Source organism: Corvus cornix, chromosome 10 (genome assembly GCF_000738735.6).
Source record: "Corvus cornix cornix isolate S_Up_H32 chromosome 10, ASM73873v5, whole genome shotgun sequence".
Taxonomy (NCBI): domain Eukaryota; kingdom Metazoa; phylum Chordata; class Aves; order Passeriformes; family Corvidae; genus Corvus; species Corvus cornix.
The window spans coordinates 12,193,400-12,201,501 of NC_046340.1; the positions used below are offsets into that span (position 1 = coordinate 12,193,400).

The following is an 8,102-nucleotide window of genomic DNA, read 5'->3' on the forward strand; positions in this document are numbered from 1 at the left end:
AACGAGGATTTGTGGTGTTCAATAAATATTATTAGAAAAGTGCAAGATAATAATTATGTCAATTAGAGGATGGGTAATTGGGCTTGCAGAAGAAAAGTGCTTTTCTCCCTAATTGCTGGGGCCATGTGCCTGTGATTGCATGTGTGGCTTCCAAAAATAAAAGGGCAGCCGGCAAGTGGGAAAAGCACTTTTGTTTTCCCAATGAGCTCCGTGGCGGGAATTGCGGGGCTGGATTGCAGGGAGGGAGGAGCATCCACTGGTCCATCCCTGGTCTGGGGGGGAGAAGGGGACCCAGAACTGGGGGAGAGGGGTCCCTGGAACTCAGGGGAGAGGGGTTCCCAGCATAGAGCTGTTTGGGAATCCCAGGGCACAGGGAGCTCCGTGCTCTCTCCAGATCCCTGGGACCAGACCCTCCCTCAGCAAACATTCCCATGGGGAAGGGGAGCCACCATCCCCCCTGAATTAAACCCTCCAGAAGCTCCGACTGGAGCTCCAACAGAGACTTCCCCACCCAGGCATCCAACCCGTTTTCCTCCCCCTGCCAACCCCTTTCCCAACAGCCAAATCAGCCCCCAAATATGCATTTAGCTTCAGCATATTCCCATATTCTGGAAATCCGTCGTGAGCAGGAGGCTGGCTCCAAGCCCTGAAGGTCTGCAGGGCAGGAGGGGGAAGGGCTGTAAGCAAAGCAGGCGCATCCATTTCAAACAGGAGCTAAAAAAAAAAATATTAATTTTCATTTTCTTTTGGCTGCCTGGGGGCCGCTGGAACATATGCACAGACAAGTTATGCAGAATTCCCGCATGGAAATGCGCTGGTTGGCTCCTCTGGGTTTGTCATCTCATCCAGAAAAATCTGCCGGGCTCTTCCCTCCCTGGAGGGCTGTCCTGCAGTGTCACCGCTCCCAGGAGGTGACACTGCGAGGGAGCAGAGCCCTGGTGGCTCCGGGTCAGGTGAACCCTGGAGCTTCCTCCTTTTCCCGATCCCAGGCTGGTTCCTCCTGGTGCTCTCAACTCTCTCCAGTGTGGAGAGGCTGTCCCGACTTGGAATTCTGGACGCTCCTCCACTGGCAGATGCCACATCCCTGGAAGAGTTCCAGGCCAGGTTAGACAGCACTTGGGGTGACCTGGGCTAGTGGAAGATGTCCCTGCCCGCGACGTCTGAATGTCCCTTCCAACCCAACTCATTCCAGGATTCCGTGATTCCCAGTGCTCCTCTTGGATGGCAGCTCCCATCCAGGAATCCCAGACAGCTTTCCAGGCTGCATCCAGGGTGATGCCTGGGAATGGTCCCGCATCCAGGGTGATGCCGGGCCTGGCACAGATGGAGACCCCACGCCCAGAAATCCCGGGGTTTTCCACCAGTTGTGGTAAACATCCACAAAAATCCTGCCCTGGAGAGATCCAACCACAACCACGGCAGGAAACCAGGGATAAAGCAGGGATAAAGCAAAGCCCCAGCTGGTGCTTCACCCTCCAAATGCGTTGGTTTGAGCCACTTCCAGAAGCCAAAGGTCTCTCCCAGCCTCTTGGATCCAACACACCAGGATGTGTTATCCCAACCGCTGTTTTCCCTTGCATAATCTCCATTATTTATGGTCATGAGCTCCTAATTGTCCCGGTTATCTGATAACTGAGGGGGGAAAGGGTGGGGCAGGGAATTCTTGGCAGGGCACAGCTGTGCCCGGCCTCAGCTGCAGCTTTTGGAAAGTCTTCCCAGTGGGAGATGGGAACCAGGAGGCTCCAGGGAACTGGGAACACCCTTGGATTCACCATAATGAGGATTTCTGAGACAGAGATTGCAAAGATGAACCCAATCCACGACTCAGGTTCTTCCATTATCCCCTCTCTGGACTATTTCCATGTGGAATTGAACAGGCACGGAAAAAATACAGCTTTAGTCTTCTCCTGAGCTTCCTTTCGGTCCTGACATTGCTGCTCCACCAGTGCCCTCCTGGGAGCATCCCAGCAGCTCCAGCAGCACTCCCTGGCACCATCCAGGCCTGTTTAAATGGCAAGAAGGTGGATTTGGGTGGGATATTGGGAAGGAATTCCTCCCTGTGAGAGTGGTGAGGACCTGAGGTTTCCCAGGGCTGCCCCTGGATCCCTGGAAGTGTCCAAGGCCAGGTTGGATGGGGCTTGGAGCATCCTGGGATAGTGGAAGGTGTCCATGGGATGAGCCATTCCAGGATACTCTATTTTGAGGCCAAACCTCCCATTTCCTGCTCTGAGTGGTCTGGGGGATGTGGGCAGGAAAAGCTCTTGGAGCATCTCCCGCCAGTGCCACGTGTCTGGAGTGGTGACAGCACAGGGACAGCAGCTCAGGGGACACCAGGGTGGGGCTGGTCCTTGGGAGATGGACTGGGATGACCCCGGGATGGGCAGGGACCCCTCAGATCCCCTTGCTGACCACAGCCATCCCCCAGGCCAGGTTCACTGGGCTCGGCCCCGAGCACACAATGCCCTCATTGTGTGGAAATCTGATTCATCTCACCCAGGGATAAAATTAGCAAACCAGCCTAATTCCCAGGAGCCTTGTTAAATCAATACAACACACATCAGGCAGGCCCGGCACAATGCAGGGCTCAGATAAAATTAGAACCAGTCCCCCTGGGTGGGTTGATATCAGCTCTGCAGTTCGGAACTGGCAGGTGCTTGTGCATAATTTATCAATTACAAACAATTTAATTCACCCCGAATAGTGAGCAGCGGGGCAGCTCTTGATGAGTTAAGTGACACAGGTGGTGAAGGCTGGCGTGGACTTGCAGGAGAACCCATCCAAAATTGGGTTATTCCAGAGGCTGGGAAGGGTAGGGACCGTGGGGGGCTCTCTTGGGATGGTCCCTGCCCTTCAGGGTCCCAAGGAGGTCTTCAAAATGTTTGGATATTCCTGCTGTGGGTGAAGACACAGATGGGCCGCAAGGCCGGGAATGTCAAAAAGAGATCCAAGGCTCCCCCAGAAGGCCCCTGGAGCCAAGAATTCCCAGCGCTTCCAGCCCTATCTCTCTGTCCCAGCAAGGGAAACTTGAGGAGGTTAAGGGGAGGTTATTTCAAGGAACAGAAGTGACAAAAATCAAAAGCCTTTCTGCTGCGGAGAGGAGCCTTCAGAAGGCTGGGAAGCGTTTCCTTCCTGCAGCCCTCTTTTGTTCCTCTGCCCATCGCCCCCAGCCGGGGCTCGCTGGTTCTCACCGGGAACAATGGGAACGGCTCTGGGAGAGGGCCGGCGGAGCCGCACGCCAGGATGACACCCTTCGGAAAGGCCTTCCTCCCTCCCCGTTCCCGGAGCGCCGGGATCTGCTCCCTGGCTTTCCTGCTGCCTCCCGCAGATATTAAAGCCAAGAAGTTAAGTGGTGCATAATTATGGCATTGTAGTTGCTAATTATAATCCCACAATGAGATCAGGGCTGCGCAGGGACGGCCGCAAAGAGCTGAGGGTTTGGAGCAGGCTCAGTCCTGAACCCTCGGAATTCCTCATTAAAGCCAGGAGAACTCACAAGGAGGGGTCAGGGAAAGGGAGAGGCGGATAAAACCCAACCCCACTCACCTCCTCCCAACCCGAGTGCCCAGGGATTGGCTTTGTGGAGCCTCCAATGGGGTAAATGTTATGGAGCTGGTGCAGAACCCATGCGGCATCCAGGCACAATCCAAGGAATGTCCAGGCACAACTCATGGAGTGTCCAAGCACAGCCCACGGATCATCCAGGTACAATCCAAGGAATGTCCAGGCACAGCCCCTGGAACATGCAGGCAAAGTCATGGACCATCCAGGCACAGCCCATGGACCATCCAGGCACAATCCATGGAATGTCCCAGCATGGTCCATGGACCATCCTGGCACAATCCATGGAATGTCCCAGCATAATCCATGGACCATCCAGGCACAATCCAAGGAGCGCTCACAGAGTGTCCAGGCAAAGTCATGGACCATCCAGGTACAACCCATGGAGTGGCCAGGCACAGCCCATGGATTATCCCGGCCCAGCCGAGCCCGGTGCAGCCGCACAGCTCTGGGTGCAGCTCAGCCCTCTCCAGACCTCCCAGCCCGGCTCCCTCCCCATCTGCTTCCATCCCTCTCCGGAGCAGCCTAATAGCTCCGTGCCTTCCCCTCCCGGGAGCTGATTTATGGGGTAATTTGTTCCTCCCCGGCGGTGCCGGCCGCGTGGCAGCCGTGTAATGGGATGATGGAAGCTCCAGCCGCAGACTACGGGCAGGAAGATCTCGGCAAATGGGACCTGTCCAAACTCCGGGGCCCCAAATCGATTCACCGCAATTTCTGGGCTTTTTGCTCTGCTGGGAAAGGGAAGATAAAAAATATAAAGATGACAGTGATTCGCTGGGGCCTGACTGCTGGGGGAAGTCGGGATGGCGGAGGGAGCTGGGATGGTGCTGAGCCTGTGCCCAAATCCAGAGGGATCTTAGCCCAGGTTTGACGCAGACCTGTTCAGCCACTGCCCGATTTGGAGAACCCCGGGAACAGTGCATGCACGTGACCCAGGACTCAGCCACGCTAACCCCAGATTCCTGATGGATTCTCCAAGGATGCTCCGTGCTCTGCAGTGGGAGTTTGGTACCTGCTTTGGCCGGTGTGGCTCAGGGAGAGGGAAGGGAGGGGAGGGATGGGAGAGATGGAGAGGGATGGGAAATTAGGAGAAGGAGTATCAGCATGGGATCAGGGCACAGGGGATCTGCAGCTCCTTCCCAGGGCTGCTCCCCCGTGCCCAGGCTCTGCCTCTGCCATCCCCCGCAGTGCCAGCAGCGCTTACTGGGAGTTACTGGGGCCCGGTAAAGCCCAGGCTGGAAACCACAGCGTGCTCCATTCCCACTGGAATTCCTGTTTCTTCAGGGAATGACCCCGCTGCTGGAGCTGTGCGGGGAGCAGCGTGCATCACCGAGCCGGGGAGCAGAGCCAGGAGCCCGTGGAGGAGCGGGATCAGCCCCGGAGCCCCCCGGCCTCCAGCCCCTTCTCCACCCCCCAGTGTCCCTGCTGGGTCTGCGACATCCGAGCGGGACGGGGCTGCTCCCGGGACTGCAGCAGCCTCGGCCGCGGGCGCAGGACGGACCGGGAGCCGGGGGAGCTCGGCCCGGCCGGGGCGGGGCTGGGCTGGGCTGCATCCGGCATCTCCCACACTGATAACCATCGGCGGGCGTGTTCCGCAGCTCCGAGGGGATTAGCAGGGATGTGCCGCTGGATCCCGGGATGCGCCGAGCTCGCCCCGCCGCTGGCAGGCCCGGGTGGTTTTCGGGAGGTTGGGATGCACGATAGGGATCAGCCACAGCCCTCGGTGAGGCACCGGGCGCACCCTGCCCGGGCACGGCCCTGCTGCGCCATTCGCAGCTCCCCCAGCCGAGGCCCGGGACGGCTCTGGATGTGCCCCCAACCCCAGACCCACCCGGGATAACCCAGGATAACCGCAGAAGGCCGATTTCAGGGAATCCCAGCGTGGTTTGGGTCAGAAGGGACCTCAGAGATCATCCCATGGGCAGGGACACCTTCCACCGTCCCAGGTTGCTCCAAGCCCTGTCCAGCCTGGCCTTGGACACTGCCAGGGATCCAGAGGCAGCCACAGCTTCTCTGTGCAACCTGTGCCAGGGCCTCAGCACCCTCCCAGCCAGGAATTCCTTCCCAGTATTCCCTGTGTCAGTCTAAAGCCATTCCCTGTGTCCTGTCCCTCCAGCCCTTGTCCCCAGTCCCTCTCCAGCGCTCCCGGAGCCCCTCTAAGCGCTGCTTTGGGCCTCAGCTCTCCGAGCACCGGCGCAGGATGAGCTGGCACGTATGGAAAAAACCCCTAATGAAGCCAAGGAGCGTTAATGAGCAGCTGGAAACCATCAACCCAAACCTGTTTTGGCTGCGGGTGCCGCCCCGACGTGCCAGACGAGCTGGGAGCTCCGGGGGAGGAGGAGGAGGCCGAGGCTGCCGCTGCCCTCAGGGCGCTGCGGAGATGAAACGGGGTTTGTAAATCCGCGTCTGCATCCAGGGCTGGGGAAGGAAGGGCTGCTCGGGCCGGGAGGCAGCACCCAGCACCCTGACTCACCCCCCGCTCTCCCAAAGGGCGCCTGAAACCCGCCCGCCGCCCTTCCCTGACGCAGCTTTACCCACCCGAAAAACAGCCGGGAAGCAAAAGAGAAAGTTAAATCTGATTTCAGCACTTTCTGCCTCTTTTTTTTTTTTTTTTTCCCCCTGTCTTTTTTCCCCCCCCTCTCATTTAATTCCTTGTTATTACTTTTATTAGCCTCGCTTCTTTGGCTGCGGGGCCTCGCACAGAGAAGGGAGTGTGGCGTGGGTGTTACCGGCTGCTGGCGCTCTCCCCGGCTTCAGAAAGAAATGCCAATTACTAATTTCATGGAGATAAGCCATCCTGAAGGAGGGGAGGGAGAAAAAAATAAGAGAAAAAGGGAAAAAAAAAAAAAGGAAGAAAAATATCTCCCGGCTTTGAAATGTGAAAGGCGCCTGCATTTATTTACTTTTTCATTTATTTATTTCTTTCTCTGCGGCTTGTGGGGGCACCAGGATTGCTCAGCTCTGTCAGGGGAGGGGTGGGAGCACCTGAGGGGCGCTGCTGGGAGATGGAATTGGCATATCCATGGATCCATACCCACGCACACACGTGAGCCTGCTGGGTGTGGATCCTGCATCCCGCTGGATGTGATACCCAACCCTGCGAGCCCCGGGGCTGGCACAGGCTCCCAAACCTTGTATCCCACCAGTATCCACCAGTCTCCCGCTCTCCGCAGCACGAGGTGACGCCTCTCCCAGCTCCTCCCTCCCGTCCGGCTCCCACAACCCGCAACCACCGAGGGCAGGGGCCGGGGAGGGAGAATGACGGTGCCCGGAATGAATCTGGGTGTAGTTTGCATTTTTATTGCTCCAGCCTCAGATTCCAGCCTACAGAAAGGTTTCAAAAAGGATTAGATGCCATAAAACCTTTAATAATCCTCCCACATCTTACGTTTAATTATTGTTTTTACACATGCGGAGCCAACACGCCTGGAGCGAGCAATCAAGGCTCGCACGCCACTCCTCCTGCTTCCCGGCTCTCCCGAGAGTCTCCGCCGGGATGAGCCGGGAGGTCTCCTCCTTCCCAAAAACACTCCTCCCCCACAGTCCAGCCTTATAAAAGCTCATCCCGGTGCAGTGGAGGTGCTCCATGTGCTCCATGGTGGGAGCTGGGATGTGGGATCGGTGCCGGAGGGAGCCCGCAGTGCTGGGGACACACATTCCATGTCCCCACCGGAGCTACTGAAATCGCTCCTGGCTGGGAACGGCAGAAAATCCTCGTCTCCAGTTCTGAACCGCCTGTTTGGGAGGAAGATTTTGTCACTAATTTGGTGCCATCGGAATCGTTGCTGTTTCTTTGGGGGGAAAGAAAAGAAACCTCAAACCTTAGGATTGTTTGCTTCATCTCACCAGCGTCTCCCTGAGCCCAACAGGCGTGGAGACCGGGAGAGAGGAAAATCACAGGATGTGGAAAACGTATCCAAATTGGGGTTTGGGGGAGTATTTAAGAGGCTGCATTATTCATAATAAACCATTTCAAGGCACCTGCTCTGCATCCTGAGCATCGGCCACAGGGGTGGCACTGCTGTCACACCCACAGGGACACGGAAACGCTCGGGGCCACGGGGCCGTGCTCCTGTGGGGACAGACACGGGGTGGGGATAAATAACTCCACTGGGCATTCCCTGATGAGGATAAGTAACTCCATTAGGCTCCCAGTGAACTGGTTTATTATTATTAATTATTATTATTGTCATTATCATTATTATTGCCATCGTAAGTGCTGCTTCCCCTGTTGCCTGCAGCATGACTCCATGGAGGAAGGAGTTTTCCCAGTTATTTCTGGGATGGGGGACCAACAAGCTCTTCTACTCCTGTGCCTGCTGGAATTCTCCCTGTTTCTTTAGGAATTTTCCCCGTTGGATCAGTGGTGGGCTGGGATGGCCTCAGTGTGGGGTCCTCTGGTCACCTCCCAGGTGAAGCAGAGCATGTCTCATCCCTGGAAGTGTCCCAGGCCAGGCTGGACCGGGCTTGGAGCAACCTGGTCCAGTGGAAGGTGTCCCTGCCCAGGGACGGGATGAGCTTTAGGATCCCTTCCAACCCAAACC

General features: G+C 56.9%; 1 long non-coding RNA gene across 2 annotated transcripts; it reads right to left on the reverse strand.

Annotated features, from left to right (window-relative positions):
* Positions 1–715: 715 nt before the first annotated feature.
* LOC109143405 lies at positions 716–5,929 on the reverse strand. 2 transcript variants are annotated; one of them, XR_005602724.1, is made up of 3 exons: positions 5,837–5,929; positions 3,544–3,733; positions 716–1,084 (listed from the first exon to the last, which is right to left on the reverse strand). It is a non-coding gene; the product is annotated as an uncharacterized LOC109143405 (long non-coding RNA). The 2 variants fall into 2 exon arrangements; XR_005602723.1 differs by having other exon boundaries at positions 716–2,002.
* Between the last annotated feature and the right edge of the window lie 2,173 nt (positions 5,930–8,102).